The sequence below is a fragment of the Mesoplodon densirostris genome, chromosome 3, assembly GCF_025265405.1.
Source record: "Mesoplodon densirostris isolate mMesDen1 chromosome 3, mMesDen1 primary haplotype, whole genome shotgun sequence".
NCBI lineage: Eukaryota > Metazoa > Chordata > Mammalia > Artiodactyla > Ziphiidae > Mesoplodon > Mesoplodon densirostris.
In genome coordinates, this window is record NC_082663.1 from 177,376,249 (window position 1) to 177,399,307 (window position 23,059).

General features: G+C 39.1%; 1 protein-coding gene across 1 annotated transcript in view; it reads right to left on the reverse strand.

Moving 5' to 3' along the window:
- The window catches only part of RNF130 (ring finger protein 130), a 101,282-nt gene that overhangs the window by 76,975 nt on the left and 1,248 nt on the right, over positions 1-23,059 (reverse strand). The window lies entirely within an intron of this gene.

Below are 23,059 nucleotides of genomic sequence, written 5' to 3' on the forward strand. Positions count from 1 at the left end.
CTCTTTTTCTTTTTCCTCTCATTTAAACCTGCTTGCCTCTTCCATCTTAAAAATAAAGGAGAAGAAGAAAGAAAGATATCTCAAAAGATTCCCTCCACTAAAAGTGCTCTGATTAAAAGGCACCAATAACCTCGGTGTCACTAAATCCCAGGACATGCCTAATCCTCTTCCAAACTGACCTCGCAGCAACATCTGTCCCAGCTGAGCACTCTTCTCTCTTGGCTCTCAGGGCTCTCATCCTCCTGGCTTTCCTCTTCCTCCTCTTCCTTCACAGCCCTCCTTCCTAATCTTCCTGACTGACTCCATTCCTTCCACATGAGCACTCAAACCACTTGGACGTAGGTTTAAGACTCTCCAGAGCTAGAATTCTCTCTACGTTGATGGCAGACTTTTTTTTACTGGAATAAGGATGCTTACTAACATTTCATGCCAATCAGCCCTTTTCTGAGAAACTATTTTTCAAATTTTACTTCTATAAATCCATAGTTTCCAATATATACAACTAAATCAGAATGCTAAGAATCAGGAGAGGAATACAGATAATTAAACGCAGGGAACAGATGGTCTTCCTTTGATGAGCTAACAGACATTCTTGAATGTCTTTACTGCTTCACACAGAAGGAGGCATAGGAGAGCACCTGTAGGCAGGTGTATGGACGGTCACTTTCTAATTTATTTGTTTCCTGGAAGCTTTGCCCCACTTCCAGGCAAGGCCATGGGATCACCTTGAGGTTTCAAATGGATTCTATCAGTTGCCAAAAAACCCCACCCAAAACCAAAACCAGAAACAGAAAGCTAATTTAATTTGGGCATCACCTCTACACAGTCATATGCTTTAAGTGACACCTACTTGAGAGCAAGCTTCAGTGGAGAGGGAGGTAGACAGACGATCTAAGATGAGGCACACAGAAGTTCAATTACATATGAAGGAGAGGGCTCTTTCTCTGTTTTCCACAGGATATGAATAGGAATCATGTGACTCCAGTTGTTGCTGGCAGTCATTTTGTGATAAAGAGGGGAACAATCTTAGGATAAAGTTAAAGCTATGATGACAAAGGGACACTGAAAGGGACAAGATCCTTGGTAACACGGCTGAGTGCTGAATCTTTGAATCCTGAAAGCTGCCCTACCTTGGAGTTTCCAGTTCTGACACAGGATTAATGTCCTCCTAATCTGTCATCAATCTAAGCAGGAATTTGTTACTTGGAGCACTCACACTTCTCATGTGAGTCAAGTGGCAAAGGTCAAGACTGGGGCTTTATCCCTGCTGAGGGGCTCTCTTAATCCATCGGGATTCTTGGCAACTCAAGCCCACCGAAAAGGTCACATCATAAGAAGAAAGCTTCTTGGAAAAGTCCTTCGACACAGGGAGGCAGCTGTGATGCCGAGTCTTGGCCTCCCTCCCTCCCCTGAAGGGAGTGGCAGCTCTTCAGGAGCGGAGAGCTTCACGTGAAGACTAACATTTAAAGCAAGGGTTCTTGACAAGGATACATGGGTAGAATCCAGGAGGCCAGGGAAATCGTCTTTACTTTCACTAAATGCTAACTGACATTTAGCATTTTCTTCACCTGTAACACTGTAACCAATAGCAACTACATTAATTTTTGTTCTCTCAAAATACTGGTAATTAAAGTTATTAAACCCACACCAAGAGCTTGTTACTTAATATGTTAATAAAGAATCGCATCTATTACTATGTCACAAATATTTTAAATACGTTGATACCGTGTTTCAGTATACTTCGTTTCCTTTAATCCTATTTACTTTTGTACTGATCACTATCCTGAGAAGAAGTCCACAGTTTTCTTTTTCACTAGACTGCAAAAGGAGTCTCAACTGCCAGGTTTAGTTTGTTTAAGTTATATGATATATTTGTATCTGTTTCTATTACTTTACTTTGTTCTTATCCCTAAGCTTCTTTATACTACCCCCACCCCCCACTTCTGAATGAAGAAAGAAAAATTTTCTTTATTCCCCTCTTTTCTTCCATCTACATACTCAAGTTCTACTTTTTAGAAGTTACCCTTAAAAAATTAACATGCACACCTGATAAAAAGTTTACATTTAATCAATGTCTCTATCTTCTTCCTAAATAACACAAGGCTCTTAAAAGGGCTACCATAACAAAGTACTATAAACTTGGTGGTTTAAACAACAGAAACTTATTCTCTCACAGTTCTGAAGGCCAGAAGTCTTAAATCAAGGTTGTTGGCAGGGCCATCTTCCCTCTGAAGGTCCTAGTGGAGAATCCTTGCTTGCCTCTTTCGGCTTCTGGAGCTCCAGGTGACCTTGGCTTGTGGCTGCATCACTCCAACCTCTGCCTCTCTTCACATGGCCTTCTCCTCTGTGTCTGTCTCTTCACTTCTGTCTCTTATAAAGACACTCATCATTGGATTTAGGACACACCTAGGCAATCAACGATGATCTCATCTAAAGATCTTTAATTTAATTACATCTGCAAAGACCTTTTTTCCAAATAACGTTTCCACATTCACAGGTTCCAAGGATTAGGACGTGAATGTTCTCTGAGGAGACGACCATTAACCCTGCCTTCAGAATGAGACTCCAACCACCACCTTTCATCATATGTCTAATTGCCCACTACGCAGTTCCACCTTGCTTTAATTATCCCCTCCCTAATATTCAATGTTTCATACAGTCAATGTTTGTTAAACTTTACCTACAGATGCTTGTCAGTCCCTACATTAGTCAGGGTTCTCCAGAGAAACAGACCAGTAAGATATTTGTGTGTGTATAAAGAGATTTATTTTGTAAGGAACTGGCTCATGTGATTACAGAGGCTGACAAGTCTCAAGATCTGCAGGGTAAGTCAGCAAGCTGGAGAATTGATGGTGGAGTTCCAGTCCGAAGGCTGGCAGGCACGAGACCCACGGCGAGATGATGTTTCAGTTTAACTCCAAAGGCAGGAAAAAGCCAATGTCCAGTTTGAAGGCAGTCAGGCAAGAGGAATTCTCTCTTATTTGGCGGATAATCAGCCATTCTGTTTCATCCAGGCCTTCAAGTGACTGGATGAGGTCCACCCACAACAGGGAGGGCAATCTGCTTTAATCTGCTTTATTCAATCTATCAATTTATGTGTTAATGTCATCGAAAAATACCCTCACAGAAACACCCAGAATGATGTTTGACCAAATACCTGGGAACCCCGTGGCCCCGTGAAGGTGACACATAAAATTAACCATCACAGTACTCCTCACATCTCACTTTTCCCTTCTGTGTTTCCTCCTTCTTACTTATTCTACATCTTTTAGAAGTTATTTCAATGCAGATCTGTTAAGGGTAAACTTGCTTTTTCGGGTAAACTTGTCTTTACACATCTGAAAACTTCTTTCACTTTCCCTCATTCTTGAATGATAAATTAGGGTAAAAAGTCTAGATTGTTATTGTTCTCTTAGCAAACTAAAGGTAATATTCCATTGTCTTCTGCTTCTTATGTTGAGAAGAGGCTGAACAAAACATTTTAATTACGTAGGCTCTCAAATGTTACCTACTTTTTACTTTTGAATCTAATATTTTTAAGGAGTAAAATAAATATGATCTATTAATCACAATTTTAACCTCTTCGGTTATATTCTGAAGAAACAAACTTTTCACTACCTTTTCATATAGAATTTTAAAGGAAAAGGAAACAATAAAATATCTTCTGTACACCTAGAGTGCTGGATATATCAATCAACATTGCAAGAAGGGTCATACGTAGCTGAACCGTCAGCAAGTTTAATTGCCAATAGCTATCCATTATCATTTCTCTTCTATACTTAGTTACTGTAGATCTCAAATGGATTTTGATTATTTTTTACATCCTTAGAACTTATATATATCTGTTGGATGTTCTCCATGACATAATAAAAAGCATCTTAACAGTAATTTTAAATGATGGCTAACTCAAATCACTTAACTTGAAAAGGCATGTTCAGAAATAATTTCTATTACAACTGATGTAACAAATACTTCATGCATAAGAGATACTATAAATCGAAATAACTAAAAGTCACTGCTAGGTCCTTGTATAATCATGGTATCATAGTACACGTACACAAGTGCTAATTATTTTATCCACATCACTCCCCATTCCACAAAAGCATCATAACACTGAATACAACTATTTTTGAGGCTCTCTTTCCTGCTGGCTCCTATCCATCATGTATTCCTCCCACCACAAGGATGGTTCAACATTCACAAATCAATGTGATACACCACATTAACAAAAAGAAGGATAAAAATCATATGATCATCGCCATAGATGCAGAAAAAGCATATGATAAAATTCAGCATCAATTTATGATAAAAACTCTCAACAAAGTAAAATGGGTAGAGAGGGAATGTACCTCAACATAATGATAAGCCCACAGCTAACATCATACTCAACAGTGAAAACCTAAAAACTTTTCCTCTAAGATCAGGAAAAAGACAAGGATACCCACTCTTGCCACTTCTATGCAACATAGTACTCGAAGTCCTAGCCAGTGCAATTACACAAGAAGAAGAAATAAAAGGCATCCAAATCTGAAAGGAAGAAGTAAGACTGTCTCTATTTGTAGATGACATGATATTGTATATAGAAAACTCCAAAGACTCCACCAAAAAACTGTTAGAACTAATAAACAAATTCCATAAAGTTGCAGGATACAAGATCAATATATGTAAATCATCTGTGTTTCTATATACTCATAACAGACTATCAGAAAGATAAATTAAGAAAACAACCCCATTTACAATCACATCAAGAAGAATGAAATAGGGTCTTCCCTGGTGGTGCAGTGGTTGAGTCCACCGGCCAATGCAGGGGACATGGGTTCGAGCCCTGATCCAGGAAGATCCCACATGTCGCGGAGCAACTAAGCCCGTGCACCACAACTACTGAGCCTGTGCTCTAGAGCCCGCAAGTCACAACTAGTGAAGCCTGCATGCCACAGCTACTGAAGCCTGTGCGCCTAGAGCCTGTGCTCTGCAACAAGAGAAGCCACAGCAGTGAGAAGCCCTCACACTGCAATGAAGAGTAGCCCCTGCTCGCCGCAACTAGAGAAAGCCCGCGTGCAGCAACGAAGACCCAATGCAGCCAATAAATAAATAAATAAATAAATAAATACATCAAATCTAAAAAGAATGAAATACCTAGGAATAAACTTAACTAAGGAGGTGAAAGACCCGTACAATGAAAACTATAAGACACTGACAAAAGAAACCGGAAAAGACACAAATAAATGGAAAAGTAATCTGTGCTCATAGACTGGAAGAATTAATACTGTTAAAATGTCCATTCTACCCAAAGCAATCTACAGATTCAGTGTAATCCCTATAAAAAGTCCAATGAGGGCCTCCCTGGTGGCGCAGTGGTTGAGAGTCCGCCTGCCGATGCAGGGGATATGGGTTCGTGCCCCGGTCTGGGAGGATCCCATGTGCCGCGGAGCGGCTGGGCCCGTGAGCCATGGCCGCTGGGCCTGCGCATCCGGGGCCTGTGCTCCGCAACGGGAGAGGCCACAACAGTGAGAGGCCCGCATACCGCAAAAAAAAAAAAAAAAAAAAAAAGTCCAATGACATTTTTCACAGAAACTGAATAAACAATCCTACAATTTGTATGGAAGCACAAAATACCCCAAATAGCCAAAGCAATCTTGAGAAAGAACAAAGCTAGAGGCATCATGCTTCCAGATTTCAAACTATATTACAGGACTACAGTAATCAAAATAGTATGATACTGGCATAAAAACAGACACATAAATCAATAGAACAGAATAGAGTTTCCAGAAACAAACCCACACATATATGGTCAATTAATTTACTACAAAGGAGCCAAGAACATGCAATAGGGAAAGGACAGTCTCTTCAATAAACAGTGATGGGAAAACCGGACAGCCACATGCAAAAGAATGAAACTGGACCACTATCTTACACCATACACAAAAACAAGGGTCCTTGTTTCATGCAAATTTCTATTGACACTATTTCTTACATTTCACAGGTGCTAGCTACGTGTGTGATATTGCTGTTATCTCTTGAATTAATGATGTTAGTTAAAAGAGATGACTCATTCTCATGAAAAAAAAAAATTATGGGCTAGGAACAATGTCACTCACACTAACAGGAGAAGTATTTGTCCAGAGGCTAACTGACCACTGATTGAAGGACTTTAAGTGAAACTGCTGAGGAAGGAGGTAAGAGAACATGAAAAAAAAAATCATGAAATCAGTCCCTATGGAGGACAATTAGAAAAAAAAACACGGTGAGAGACTATTCACATAAGAAAACAAATGAGAATAGGAAGTTTAAAGTTTTCATAATCTGAGATGTCTATAAACCAATAAATATAAGTAATGAGAAAAATATTTAAAGTTTACCCTATATATACAAAATAACCAATGAGATTTGTTGAAGCGGGTCTCAAGATTGGCCGATAATAATAGAAAAGAATACTTTACCTAAGAACCTACTATTCGAAGGAAAAAAGGAAAAGCAGTTATTTTACATCAAGACAATGTACATCCTTCAAGAAAATTTAAGTGAAAAGAAGAACTCAGAACATGTCTGAGAGATAGAAATGAGACTTTGACGGGGGCAATATACCAAGATCAACTGGCCAAATGGAGTAAATACAAAAGTTCTTTACAGATCACAAAACTGGCAGACAAGATAGAGTACTGATAGGGGTTCCAGTCATCTACAAAACTGCAGAAATCTCATTTAGCTAAAAGCAGAATGTCTAACAAGTTCCTGATCTGCTTTACTGTTCATTTCGTCTCCCAAAGGATAATTGCTAGGATAACCAGAGGAAAATGCTACCCAGAACATAACATATACCCAGATTGTGAAGTGACTAGTAACTTGGAAGAAAGCAACCTATCATTTTACAGTATGCAAAACCCAGGGCAAAAAAGCTGGGTAATTACAAATCATCTTGATGAGAAAGAAAATGAAGAAACCAGCAAGAATGCACAAGATAAACTCAACTTTAAGGAAGACTCGTACAAAGTAAAGGCCAATGCAGGATGACAATACAGACTTAAAAAAATTCTCCCCAAAACTAAAAAGCCCAGAAAGAGTTGAAAGTTGCCAATAATGACAGGAACAAGCAAAGGGCTTCTCTCAATCCCTTCCCAAAAGATTTAAGATTTTTCCAGAGCAAGAAGAATAGGAAAGTAATAGGTCCACTGCTCAGGGCCAACAAAACAATGGATGAAAACATTTCTCAAAAACTTTTTTGCTTCTGTTTCCCTGTAAAGGAGAACAACCTGAGAACTAAGACGACCAGAGCAAGGCTAAAGCACCCTGGAAATGGGTTGAGTTCATAAGAAAGCAAATATATTCTTAGGATAGGTCTCCCAGTTCAGTAAAACTGCTGTTCATAGCTTGTGCATTCATGCTGGTTTCTTCAAGTAATCTCTCATCCCATTAAAATAATTTATAATTACCCAGCTTTCTTTGCCCTGGTGTTTGCAAACTTAAAAATGTTATAGTTGCTTTCTTCCAAATTTCTAGTCACTTTGCTTTACATCACCAAATGCAAAGAATACTTCCCAGTCCTCAGCATGCCATCCTCCTCAGCAGTGTCAGAGGTAGCAAACCACTTAACTTTTGAGACAATATATATTTCTTTGGTCTCTTCCCTCTCTTTCTCAGTCTTCTTGGCTATCCAGTTGTCCCAGCACCCTCTGTTGAAAAGACTGTTCTTTTCCTCACTCAATTGTGTTGGCACCTTTGTCAAAAATCAATTGGTCATAAATTAAGGGTTTATTTCTGGTTCTTAGTTCTATGCCATTGATCTATATGTCTATGCCAGTCCACAGTGACTTGTAAGTTTTGAAATCAGGAAATGTAGTCCTCTAATTTTGTTTTTCTTTTGCAAGATTGTTTTGACAATTCTACGTCCACATACATTTTGCTGGCCAATTTCTGCAAAAAGCCAGCTGGTATTTTCTTAGGGTTATTGAATCTGTAGGTCAGTTTGGGGGAGTACTGTCACTATAACAGTATTAAGTCTTTAGATCCATGAACATGGGATGTCTTTACATTTATTTAGGTCTTCTGGAATTTCTTGTGACAGTATTTTGTAGTTTTCAGGGCCAATGACATTTTAAATGATATTAAAAATATATTTTCTAATTGTTTGTTCTGGCATACAGAAGTAGAATTGACTGTGTGTGTTTGTATTGATTTTGTATCTAGTGACCTTTCTAAATTTACTCAACTTAAAAAAAAATCACTCTGTAATAATAAATGAGAAACAAAGGTTTAATGACATTTAATTATGGATTAACACTGGCTGCCTTTCTCAGTCCATGTCAGATGGTTGTGTATCTCATATGGTATCTGAGGTATCCTGAATGAAGAGTGATCCCACAAATGTAAAGTGGATGTCAGTGACTCCCTCACACGTGTTTTTTCAGGTTATTGCAAAATAGCCTATATACTCAGTTACATGGATTTATACATGATACCATCTACTTTTAACTAAATGTCCCTCATTAAATGGACAATGCCTTAAAAACAACCCTACAAAATAAAGCAAAAATAAATCGGCAGGGGCTTCCCTGGTGGCGCAGTGGTTGAGAGTCCACCTGCCAATGCAGGGGACATGGGTTTGTGCCCCAGTTCTGGAGGATCCCACATGCTGCGGAGCGGCTCGGCCCGTGAGCCATGGCCGCTGAGCCTGCGCGTCCAGAGCCTGTGCTCCGCAACAGGAGAGGCCACAGCAGTGAGAGGCCCGCGTACTGCAAAAAAAAAAAAAAAAAAAAATTGGCAGAGGTGACATTTCTACTCCTGTACCACCTCTTTTTAGTTATCATAAAAGGTTTTAAAAAACCCAACTAATCAGATTTGTAAAAGAAAGCCCCCAAATTAGAAATGATCATGAAAGACTATTAGAAATACACTTATTACAGCTGTTATTAGCTATTAACCTAAGTGTTAGGCTTAAGGTACTATGTCAAAGAAGACCAATAGTGTAGTTTAACATTTGTAAGTATAATACATATATTGGGGATAAAGTACACGCACAACCAAAAAAGTCTATGCCCCAGTACTACAGGGAATGGGTTAGAGAGGGCACCAGTAGACACAGGGAAGCCAGTTAGGAGGCCACAGTCTAGGTAAGAGATTAGAGAAGGTTGCAGTGGATGTGGAGAGAAATGGATACATTTTAGAGATATTCAGGAATTTGGATCAACAGGACTTGGTAATTAATTAGATATCGGGGGGTCGGGGGTCTAAAGATGATGTCCTAGATTCTGGCATAACACACTGGGTAGAAGGTGGTGTTGACTGAAACAGCAAACACTGGAGAAGAAACAGATTTTTGGAGGAAAGATGATGAACTGTTGTGGAAATATCAGGCTTGAAAGAAAATTAAGAGGGAGAGAATAATTCCACTCCCTAAGCATACCTCCAATAAAATGTTTATATATTTTATGTAACAAAAGACATGTACACAATGTTTATGACAGCATTACTTGTAACAGTCAAAAAACAGGCAACCCACATGTCCTTCAACAGCAGAATAGGTAAAATGTGATATATTCATGCACTGGATCACTGACAAAACTATTACTATATGCAATGACATGAATTTATTTTACCAGTATGATGTGAGCAAAAGAAACTAATCACAAGATGAAAAAGAATACATACCATGATTCTATGTATACAAGTTAAAAAGCAGGCATAATCTCTAGTGTTCAAAGTCAGGACAGTATTTACTTTTGGGGAGGGAGCAAGGGAGAAGTAGTGATTGAAAGGGGACTCCCAGGGAGCTCTGTGGAGCTCATAATGCTCTATTTCTTGACAAGGTTCAGAGTGACGTCAATGTGGTCACTGTAGTAATTCATCAAGCTGTGGACTTATGATGGTGTATTTTTCTGTGTATGTTGCAGCAGACAAATACTGTATGACTCCATTTATATGAGGTTTCTAGAGTAGTCAAATTCATAGAGACAGAAAGTAGAAGGGTGGCTGCCAGGGGCTGGGGGGAGAAGGAAAGGCATAGTTTAATGGGTATAGGGTTTCAGTTTTGCAAGATGAAAAGACTTCTGGAGATTGGTTCCACAACAATGTGAATCTAGTCAACACTACTGAACTGTACACCTAAAATGGTTAAGATGGTAAACTTCATGTTACATGTATTTTACCATAATTAAAAATTAAACGAACAAACCAACCAACCAACCCTTCAATAATTTTCTACTCCTCCTGGGATAAAGTCCAAAATCCTAACACAGCCTAGAAAGTACTGACCCACCTTTTCACCTCTGCTGTATACCACTCTCCCCCTTACTCTCTTAACTCCTTTCAGTTCCTCAAGCACACCAAGGGTTTCTTTGTACCTTTTGGTCTTCATATATGTTCCTGGCCTGAAATGGTCTTCCGTTCTGTGCCCCTCTCAGTTTAATATCTGCTCCTGCTTTAGCCTCAGCTTAAACATCGTTTCTTCAGAGAAGCCTGCCCTGAGCATCCTAGACTGGGTTAGTTCTCTCATTTATGCTCTCTCAGCATCCTGATACTTTCCCCAAGAATTACTATTAAATTATTACTTGTGTTATTATCTGTTTAATGTTTGTTTTCACCACTAGACAATACACAGGGGCTGACTCACCTTGCTTCTTCCACTAGACAGCCACCAGACAGCATGAAGGAACTTCTTGTCCTGCCTGCCGTACACGTGTTTAATAATTATTTGCTGAATGAGTATTTGAAGTGCTGTCCCACATGAGTTTAGGATTTCTGATCCAGATGAATTATAGTCTGGTGACAACATGCAAATGAGAAACTGCATCACTGACAATGATCTTTGAGCAATCACAGAAGAGAGACATTAGAAAACTAACCTGTGTAAATAGCACTCCTATCTTTATAAACTGATAAAGATGGACTGTGTAGATTATGGGCTAGTTAGGGTACTATTAGCAAAATTTCAGAAATAATTATTCAAGGAATAATTCTAGACACTTAGAAGAGAAAGCTATAATCATGGGGTGCTTGCACAGGTTCACTATGTGTGGGAGACAGAATACTGCCCTCCTCCCAATCCTCCCAATGTCTCCATCCTAATCCCTGGGACCTGTGAATATGTTAGGTACCATGACAAGAGGGAATTAAGGTTGGTAATCAGTTGACTTTAAAATAAAGAGATTACCTTGGACTATGTGGGTGGGCCCAATGTAATCACAGGGTCTTAAGTGTGGAAGAGAGGTAGGAGATCAGAGTCACAGAAAGCTCTGAAGATGCCTCACTGCTGATTTTGAAGATAGAGGAAGGGGCCACGAGCCAATGAATGCAGGCAGTCTCTAGAAGCTGGAAAAAACAAGGAAATGGGTTCTCCTTCAGACCATCCAGAAGGAATGCAGTCTTGCCCAACACCTTGATTTTAGCCCAGTGAAACCCATTTAGGACTTCTCACTTCCAGAACTGTAGGATAATAAATTTGTGTTCTTTTAAGCCACCTGGTTTGAGGTAATTGATTACAGTGGCAATAGGAAAATAACATACTATGGTTAAGCCATAAAAACTCACTTCTTAAAAAAAAAAAAAAAAAAAAAAAAACTCACTTCTTCTCCTTCCTAGCAAATCAGAAACAAAGTAAATACAATATATTTGTTTTTTTTCCATCAAAGAACTTGATTATGTCTTTTAATGATGTCATAAGACAAAGAAACATGTACTAAATGCAAAGTCAATAAAGTAAATTAGAAAATGGTTAAATGCCCTCCCCACTCCCCCAGAAGTGCTGATTAATGGAATAATGTCAACCATCTTAGAAAGTTTTTAGAAACACACTACAAGGGTCTGTTCATTCACACTCTTCGATACTTTTATCAATAACTTAGAGCAGGGTTCTTAACTTTGGGTCCATGGACCACTTGAGGCCTCAAGAGGCATCTGAACCTCTTAAACTTTATTGAAAACTCTGTGTATATATACACAAATAAGTATTTTTCATCAGAAAGGTTCACAGCTTTCATTAAAGTCTTAATAGGAATCCATAATCCCAGAAGGTTAAGAACCACTGACCTACATGAAGACACAGGAAGTATGCTCATCACCTTCACGGGTGACACAAAGCTGCTAGAAAGAGTAAAGACTGGATGAAAAATCAGGATTCAAAAAGTATCTTGCAAGGCTGAATGAACAGGCTGAACCCTGTAAAGGTAAAATCACTTGGCTTGGGGCAGCCTCTATGAAAAAGACCTAGAATCAGCAGTAATCTCAGTATGAGTCAGTGATTAGGGCTACCAAAAGAACCTATATAACTCTAGGCAGGTGTTCAGAATGATGGAAAAAAAGCATTCTACTCTTTTCTGCATTGGTGAGACCAAATTGCAATACTGTTCAATTTTGCTTTTCTCTTTGGGCCGCCATAACAAATGACTACAAACCTGGTGGCTTAAAACAACATAAATTTTTCAGGCCAGAAGTCGAAATGAAGGTGTTGGCAGGGCTGGCTCCTTCTGGAGGCTCCAAGGGAGAAATAGTCCCGTGTCTCTCTCCTAAGCCTCTGGTGGTTGCCAGCAATCCTTGGCACTCCCTGTCATGGCAGCTTAACTCTTATCTCTGTCTACCTCTATCTTCCCATTGTCTCTCTGTATCCTCTCTTCTCCTTATAAGTATACCAGTCACTGGATTTAGGCTCCACCCTAAACTACTATGATCTTATCTTGATCCTTAACTACTTACATCTGCAAAGATCCTATTTCCAAATAAGATCACATTCTGAGGTTCCAGGTGGACATGAAGTTTTGTAGGACACTATACAACTCACTGCATCCTTTAAGTGGAATACTGCATTCTATGGTTTATAATACCATATTCTTAAGAATGGTCAATAGAAATAGGAATAGGAAGTCTAAGGGTTAGAGGATTTGAGTCAGACAAGGAAATTAACTACTGTCTACAAATTTTTGAACTGCCTTTTTTTCCCTTCAAATGAAAAAAAGACTTTCTAACATTCTGTTTTCCAGAGATGAATGTGGTAGATTTCTGTCACTCATTTGTTCAAGCTTGAGCTGTAAAACCATCGGATAGTAATGCTGAGGCCTCAGATGGGTGGTTAGACTTGATGATCACTGATGACTGTTAAGTTCTTAGATTCTACAGTTCCTTCCCCATGTCTCCATCTCCATGGCCCTTTTAACTGGCCATTATACAGTATCAAAGAACCATAAAGCTCTACTGATACAGCAAACACTGTGTGGGACAGTAGGAGGTAGAGGTGAGTGGGATGCCGGCAATAAGGTACACATTGTAAAGAAAACTTAGAAGCCCTAGGAATGAAAGAATATCAGAATACAGGTAGCTTCAGCATGGTGAGCAAGGGTGAGATGAATGGCCTGAGGGAAGGAAAGGCTGGAGCCAGACCAAGCAGCAAGTGCCTTGTATACCACAGTAAGGAGTTCAGATTTCCATTCTAAGGACAATAAGAAGCCACTGAAGGGTAGTTTAAGCAAGGAGTGACATGACTGGGTGAAGCTTCAAGATCACTGTGGCTACCAGGGAGAAAAGACTGATGGAAGTGAAGAGAAAAAGCAGAAAGACCAAAAAATGGTAAGAGATGGTAGCTGCCTGTACTAAGATGGCAGGAGTGAAAATGGCAAGCAACAGATAGATATGATACACCCTGAAGGTAAACTGTGGAGGACAGATCAGATGTGGAATGTGAGGAAAAGAAGCCAGGATGAAATGTGTTTAAATAACAAGAGTGGACAGCGATGTCATTTACTGAGATGGAGAAGACAGGGGAACAGGGGTAGCAGACTGGAAGGCAAACAATAGATATATATCAAAAGCTCCATTTGAAGCTTATCGATCTGGAGATGTCTGAGAAATTTAAGTTAAAGATACCAAGTAGGCAGCTGAATATATGAATCCAGAGCTCAGAGGAGAAGACGAGGCTAAAAGTAAAGATACAGGAAGCTGTCGCAGGAGGCGTGTGGAGAGAGGAAAAAATTGTTGTCACAAAGAGTGCTCTTATTTCTTTACAAGAAAATATTTTTGGATTACTGGATATTGTTAAGTGCCCATTTATTTTTGCTTAAGTTTTATGATCTCAAACCTCAGTAAGTTGGGTTCTAAGATTTTTCTCCAGCAACATTCAGCTGCTTGGGCGACAGAAAGCACGGAGAAGATGAATGGGGAAGAGCTCAGATGTTGGGAAAAAAGGGAGCTTCTTCAAAGAAAAAAAAAATAGGGGGCAGAGTTCATTTGCAGTGCACACAGGGGAAAGAGTGGGAATCATACTGTATACACGGATTAAAAAAAGACAAATCCACCCAATGGCATACAGCAAAGTGCACCAGCCCCATTCACCCCATCACCCCCAGTCGCCAGAGGCAACCACTTTTAACTAGCTCTTTTTTAGTTCTTCCGGTGGTCACCTTCCACTAGTTCTAAAAAGGCTTACAGCCATTATTTCCTGGTTTTTCAACTTTAGACACTGTCTGTGGATTTACGATGTCACAAATTAGGATTTTGCTCACTTAACATTTCTCCATCTTCCCTCTCTTCTGATTTTATTAATTCATTATTTTCCACTGCAGTTAAACCTTTCTAGTTTCTGCAATTACAGACTCTCTCTTGAATCCTCACCTGTGAGATGCGATGAAGATACTGGCCCTCACCTGTCCCTAATATCTCCTTTCTCTCTTCTATTTCTCCAGCTTTGTCATCTATTTATAATTGTATACTCTTAAGGTTGATAACATTTCCTTTCTGGTCTGCAATTATACAGGTTTCTCTGCTACACAAAAGTCGAGCTTTCCTGTGAAACCTTTTGTAAGCCAAAACGGCAAAAAGAGAAGAAGCAATTACCGCAGGACACATCTTGCTAACGGACCCACAAAATAAATCAAGATAGAGCATAGATGTTCACAGACACGGTTTACAGCTACAGCAGCTCAATGTTAAGATGCTGAGTGTCGTTCCAGGGCAGGAGCTTGGCGGGGCCGCTCTCACTGCTCTGGGTGCAGCTGCCTCTACACTGGCTCGTCTCGCTACAAAACAAATGCTGAATGCTATTTTTGCTTCTTGCCTTTTTTCCATTAAAAGCGAAAAACCTCTTCAGATTTCTGAAGAGGAAATCAAAAATAGGTACTAGGGCTTCCCTGGTGGCGCAGGGAGGGTTGAGGGTCCGCCTGCCGATGCAGGGGACACGGGTTTGTGCCCCGGCCCGGGAAGATCCCATGTGCCGCGGAGTGGCTGGAACCGTGAGCCATGGCCGCTGAGCCTGCGCTCCGTAATGGGAGAGGCCACAACAGTGAGAGGCCCGCCTACCCCCGCCCCCCCCCCCAACACACGGTACTAATGTAGGTCTTTTGTAAAAGCAAAGTGTAAAGCAAACTTTCAAAAAGTGGAGATTACCCATAGTTAAGTCTTCATGCTTTAACTACAGATTGATCTTAAACAGTGAAAGCCAATAAAAGCACTAATATCATCATGATAAAAATATTATACAAAAGCCAAGTCCTGTCCCTTTCTAGGATTCACTAACTGCTCAAAACGATGATACATTTTAGCTTGATTCCTGTTAAGACAAGAAGACTTGGTCTTAGAGTTCCTCTTTTCTTATTGGTGAAAAACATGAGAGTTCCTCTTTTCTTATTGGTGAAAAACATGCCCTCTTCAGTTATTTCTAGTATCTTCCAGTTTTCTACTCATTCTAACCACTGCTTGGAATTCATTCAATTCTTCTTGAAGCTAGGGAATAAATTTTAAAAAAATACCAACCTTAGACACTTACTTGTTCACTTTAGAGAGTATGACTTTCCCCCTATGGAGAAGGTTTTATATTAAAAATAATTTCAAAAAAATGAGAGAAAAGAAAATGAGAAATATCACCCACAATCCAATCAACATAACACAACCATTTTTATTTTTGCATATTACTTTGAGTCCCTGTCCACTGTAAGCATATTTAACACAGTCAAAGTTCAATCACTATGTATTTACTTTTGTAGGATATAGCCAGCTTTCACAATGATCCCCTTTAATGGCTGTGTAATATTCCACTAAATAGATATATCATAATTTACTAAACCCACTTGGGAAGCAATACAAGATGTGGTTAAAGTATAAGCTCTGCAGTCAGACAGACCTACATCAAGTCCAAACTATACTGAATCACCACAGGATTCAGCTGGTAGATTACCTCACTCGCTTTAATTCATCCAACACTAATTACCAGTGCCACCCTCCTATGTTCCAGGCTCAACACTAAGCACTGAGTATGCAAAAGTGGACACTGAGACCGGATCTCTGCCTTCAGAAACAAACAAGATAGATATATAGTTTCCAACCATGTTAAGTGCTATAAAGAAAAAAAAAACCACTAAGTGTGAGACTGGAGTCCCTTAAATTCCCACCCACAGAATGAGGATATAGTACCACCGAGAGCTGTTACAAGGATTAAATGATAATCCATGTACAGTATTTGGCACCATTCTTGGTACACAATAGGTACCCAATATATATTAACTATATCACTGCCTGGGATAAAGAAAGAACACCAAAGCAGGAAATACCATCCTCTCAGTATACTCTTTCCTCTGTCAATATAAATCCGATACTTTTTCAGGTTTGAGTTTACTGCTAGAAGTTTGATGTGGGTCTTTTTTAGATCCATTTCTCTCCTTATTATGTTCAAGTTTTCTTTTACCTCCCTGAACAAACCGAATATATTTGTAATAGCTGTTTTAACATCCTTATCTGCAATTCCATCATTTGCCCATTTCTGGGACTGTTTCTACTGCCTGTTTCCTGTCTGGTATGGGTCATGTTTTTCTATTTCTTAGCTTGTCTGCTAATTTTTGATTGGATGCTAGTCTTGGATTTCATGTTTTGGGGAGCTGGATTTTACTGTATTCCTTTAAATATTATTGGGGTTTGTTCAGGATTAGTTACTTTGAATAAATCTGATCCTTTTAAGGTTTGCTTCTAAGCTTTGGTAGGTGGGTCCAGAACAGGCTTTTCTCCGGGGCTAACTTGGCCTCACTCCATGCCTTGTGCATCAGGTCTTTCTACTCTGATTAGTGAGAATATGAACTATTCCCAGCCTTGTGCGAACTCCAACAATTCTTCCACCTGCTGAGTTCCTAACAGTTCTCCATAAAACGTGCAGATCAGTACTCAACCAAAGGCTTGAGGGGACCCCTTATGGCTTTTTAGAGCTTGCTCTCTGTGTAGCTCCCTCCTCTCCTATACTTGACCTCCTCACACATTCAAGCTGCCTTTGCCTCCCTGAGCTCTGAACTGTCTCATCAAATCGGGGAGACCACCAGATTCTTTCTGGGTCCCCCCTCCCTGTGCTGCAGCTTGGAAACTCCCCAGGAGGTCAACTGAGGCAGTCACAGAGCTCTGTTGTTTATTTCCTTTCTCTCAGGGATCACTGTCTTGTGCTGTTTTTTGACCTATTTCTAAAACTGCTGTTTCACAACTTTGTCAGGTTTTCCAGTCACTTGAGGTGGCAAGATAAACCTGGTGTCTGTTACTCCATTATGGCTGGAAGCAGAACTAATCAAGTTTGACTTCAAGTTCCACATTTTCAATGAAACTTCTCTAGACTACAAGTCCAAATAATTTTTCATTTCTCTGGTCTTTGTACCATTTACGATCTAGCATAATAACAGAGACCCTACAGTATATTCTGTCCCTCAACACCCCACCACATCCCACCATACAGCTTCCAGCAATGCCTGCTATCAGTTTCACTACCAGACCAAGCACCACAGGATTAAATGCAATCACATATTACAGTGGCTTGCTAGTGCCAGGCACAGTCCTAGGTGTTTGGCTGAAACAAAGAAGACAAAGAAGACACTGTTCCTAATTTCCAAGAGCTCACAGTTTGGGACAACTGAGGAATCAAATTCTCACCCATAAATCCATAACATAGTTTTAATGGGAAAAACTAAGGTATAAATGAACCTTTAGAACAGGGATTGTGGGTTGTCAAAAATTTTCTTAAAGGGCCAGAGAATAAGTAGTTTAGGCTTGGAAGCCATACAGGTTCCTGTAATAACTGCTCAACTCTGCCGGTGTACCTTGAAAGTAACCACAGACATGTGAGTGAATGGGCGTGGCTGTATTCCAATGAGCTCTGTTTACAATAACAGGTGGCTGGCCCCCTGGCTGGAGTTTGCAGACAGCTTGCACCACCTTCTACAATGGCATGTCCTGTTTGTGCCATCCAGGCAAGACTGATCTCAACAAGAAAACCAAGTGCTCTCAGGCAGAATTACATACTATGTGTTTTGCACACACCACAGAACGTGTATAACAGAAGCACAGAGTAGGTGCTTATCAAGGACTTTTTAATTTACTTCATTTGACATTTGAAGGGTTCCCTTTATTTCACTCAAAATTGCTTCCAACAGTAAAGAAATCTACACTTACTATGATTTACGGAAAAAAATGAATGCCTAGTGCGTAAAATACTCTAAGATGATAAAACAAACAAATGTTGATGATCCTGACAACTTAATTTCATTTTGTAAGTCAAGGTTGCTATACTTAAAAGAACCAGCTGTGAGGACTATTCATGCATCCCAGTGACGTGGACATGGTCCAAAGCACTACCAGACTTCTTTGAGAATTATCTAAAGAAAGAGTTCACAAGCACATTAAAAAAACTGCATCAAAAATAATTTTCAATTGTCAAAATTAAAATCTATCCAGAAAAGACAAAGATTTGGTATATTGCATGTATTTTTCAAATTGTTCAATCAAAAAGATAATCTCACAAAACAAATTCTAAATGTTTAAATCTGTTTTCATTGTTGCACAGTATGTATGTATATATATCCACACATACACACCCATGTGACTGGTGTGAAAAAAAATAGTATCCTTAATGGGTTTATTCCGGCAGGTTTGTTTAACAAGATTTGTCTTATTACTTTACAGTCACACTTTGTTCAAGATGGAGGGAATCTTGGAAGCCATCTAATCGAACGTTCCTTCAAATGAAGGATTTCCCTTTTGTAATATTCAAAACAATGCTCTGTAGTTTGTTCATCTCTTAAAACTCATAGTCAGAATTGAACATGAACTAAAGGTGTGCTTGGCCTATAACGAAGTGCGACCAGTGCGACCCAGGATCCAGATGCTCAAATGCATGCAAGATTAGAATGAACTCGTCAGTGAGCACTCACAGGCTTTGTCCTGTGACATGCTGCTCTAAGCCTTATCTCCCCTCAACTCCCTTCCCTGGAGCTAACTTTTTTTACCCAAATCAAGAATACATATTCATTCCTATTAACTTTTTTCTTAGTTTCAGCTCACCATTCCATATACTGAGATCCTAAGGATACTCTAGTCCAATATTTCAGTTAAATATATCATGTCTTTATCAAAATCACTGACACAACAATCAAAGAACTTCACAATGTGAAGAATAACAGGAAGAAAAATTGAAGGCAACAAGTATAGACAACACTTTGCCATAAAGAGAAACAGAGAAATGGGATGGCAGCAGGATGGATATTTGGTGGGGAGGTCAAATGTTTAAATATATATATTCAAATATTTAAATGCTAATGAATCATCCAAAAGCAAAGGAAAAATACAGTATGTAAAAACATTTTCTAAATTGTTAAATTCTAAATTATTAAAATTCAACACAAATATAATTTATCATATATTGCTTGGTCATCTAATTTATATCAAAATTTGGTTTTTAGAGCCTCCAGCTCCTGAATTCTCTTTCCTTTCAAGATCTCTGCTTCTAGGATCACACTTACTTTTTCTCTGAATATTTTGAAATCTCTAACTATATCCAGTAGCCCCTGTCTTTGCCATTATGAAATTGAACATCACATGGCCCTCTTCATCCAAGATCTTGTTTCCACATCAATCGCCTTTACTCTCAGAATTTTAAAAACCAAGTTCAGGCTTAATGGATTCATCCAATAGAATCACATAAAACATAAGAATCTAAGATTTTAAAAAAAAATGTTATTGTATCCCTACAGTCAGCAAGATGGCCAAAAAAAGTTTATTAATTTGGTAAAATTGTTCTCCAAGGCTGTAACATCCAATCCTGAAAATTTCTAGGCTAAGTGGCCATTACCAAATTCTTCCCACCAGCACATCTGCATACAAAATGACATCATCAACAACAGGGCCTTCTCCTCTCCCAACCCCCATGCTAGCGTCAAACAAAAAGTTAGTGTGCATACACATAAAGCACATTTACAGTGTCCACGGAACAGTAAATGCTGGCTAGTTTACATTTGTTTATAGATCTAAGCTCACCCTTTGAGTAAGTAGTAAGAAAGCAACCATGAACAACCACGATCTGTACATAAATATAAGGTGTTCTTTCAAAAGTCCATTTCTAAAAATGAGTTCTTTATCAGTTAAAATATGAAATTTGTTATCACCAAACAAATGAATCTCCATTTACATCTATTTAATGATAAAGAATGTATTTTCAAAGTACAACACTTGTTTATGAAATATTTTATAAAGTTTAAACAGTTTCCAAAATGTACTTTTAAAATACTAAAGCATCTAAGGAAAAAATAGCCAATTTGCCCTTTAAAGATATAAGACAAATAAATCTTGCTCAGTAATTCATACATGCCTAATCAATAGAAACAATGCAAAATAACAAGAAAGGTTTTTACTTTCACAAACCAAGTCATAGATTTAAAATGAGTCATCATGTTAAGCTCCAGGAAAACTGTAAAGTTATTTTGTCTTTATGTTCATTTCTACCAAATATTTGTCCTCAAAATGAATTTTCATTAATTTCCCATCTATTGACCACACCTGTTTTTTTTGCCAGGAATTCTGTCTGATAACTGTTTTTTGTAATTTGAACATCACTTTGTTCAGTGTCAACACACAGTAAATCTTCAATAAACATGTTAAGAATCAAATTATAAGAGCTTAAGAGTCAGAAGGAATGTATAATTTTTTCTAAAAATACAAAAATTTGAGACTCACTAAATCAAGAATATCATAATGTGAAATACCCAAATATCACACAACTTTTAAACCATTTTCTTTCTTCTTTTATTTGAGGTATAATTGACATAAGCCATTTTCTTAAACAGGAAAAGTTTAAACAGATTTCTACCACCATTCTTGTTTTTAAAATACATTCCTGGGACTTCCCTGGCAGTCCAGTGGTGGGGACTCTGCATTTCCACTGTGGGGGGCAGGGGTTCAATCCCTGGTCGGGGAACTAAAGATCCTGCAAGCACATGGTGCAGCCAAAAAAACCAAGAAACAAAAAAAAAAAACAAAAATAAAATACATTCCTAAATTCCTGCTGCAAAAGCACAAAAATGTCTTAGATTTCATGTTAATCCATCTAGAAACAATTTACAGGTAAACTGACATAAAAACCGCCACTAGACTGTGAGATTCAGGAAGAGGAGAGAGATTTGTTTTGTTCACTGCTGTGGCCCCTCCCTCTGCCCCAGTGCCTTGGATGGTGGCTGGTACCAGTAGGTTTTCAATTAGTATTTGCTGGATTGAAAGAACCTATGTGTGCAGACTCCTTAGTACAAAGCCAGACCCAAACCTGCAGGATCCCACCAACACCATGAGCAAACATGGAGCAATCTCATGCTGTGCAGATACAAATTGAGCCTCTAGAGAACAGAGGACAGGAAGAGAAGACAGACACTCAGGGGAACTGACTGCAGACTCAGTTTCCACACACTGCTCCAATGTATGCACATTGATGCCGTGTTTAAACTCCACCAATTTAGAGATTCATTTAGGTTAACAAATCTCCTCTTGTAAGAATGCAGGAATCATTTAAACTTCTCAATAACCTTATGGTGTAAATATTTCACCATTCCACTTTGCAGATGAATCTGAGGCTAAAAGGCCGAATTACTTTCTTGGAGTCACAAAGTACCTTCCCAGTGTCACAGTTTATGTACAGCACGACTCAGAACCTTTAATCCTTTCATGCTACCTCCTCGTTGACAGGGGAATAGGACTAACCTTTACCCACACATCAGTGCCCAATACCTTTCTATCCAAACACCTAAAACAAGTTTTCTTAAAGATGGAGCTTTTGTTTGGAGTGACAGGCAAGCAACAAGTAGTTCCAGAACATGGATCACTTATGAGGTAAGTATCTAAAGTGAGGATCATGGATTTGGGGTGCCTGGGGGAATCAAGCCCCAAAGCAAACCACAGATTTCAAAATACTGCACAGGGCCAGCTCTTGCTCTAGAACAGTTTGCCTCTCTCTCTTCCTCTTCCTCTCCTTCCACGTGACCCTCACAGATCTCAGCACCAGAAAATAGACTACCATTGTCAGTGCCATAGTTTGGCAACATTATATGTCCCAACCACAGTGACTGGCACAGAACAAGCAAGCAAATATTTACTGAATGAACCAAAGGCCAAAGTTGTTTCTGTGGGCAAGGTGGGACCCTAACTGCCTTTTTTAACAAAGTGGAGATGAGAAGTGTACCCTAACACTTGATTACTCGTGTAAAAATGAACTTTTAAAAGGCAGGTGTAAACTGGGGACAGGCTACAGTCAAAGCCTTACCTGATTCTTCTTCCTCAGCTAGATTGCCTCAAAGAAGAAAACAGTTTAGCACGTTAGCATTCAAATACAGATCTCAGAAGGTGCATGATGTTTTAATATTTTAGAGTATAAAAACAAACACCATTACCTTATTTAGGTTGCCTAGTTTAGGTCATCTTAACATGAACAGCAGCTTAAAAAAAAAGTCCCCTCTCAGCATTCTCAGGGTGAGAGTGGGTGGGGGTTGAGAAGAATAGTAGGCATTTTTCCAAAAAGTTTGCTGTGGGCCAAAAAACAAAATCATACTCCACCGTGTGGGAAAAGTTTCCTTTAAAACATGACCAGAAATTTATACAAATATATGCTTTATACCAAATAATTAAACAGAGCCTATGATAATAGGAAGACGTAAGGTTAAGCCAAACGCTTCAGAGACAACTCTCGAAAATTTTATCCATTTCCCGTTTGGTAGACTCCCGTGACCTGAAGACTTGGCTACAGGTTCCAGTTGGTATTGGATTCTTCATAACGTGTGATTTTCAGGCGTCAAATTACAGT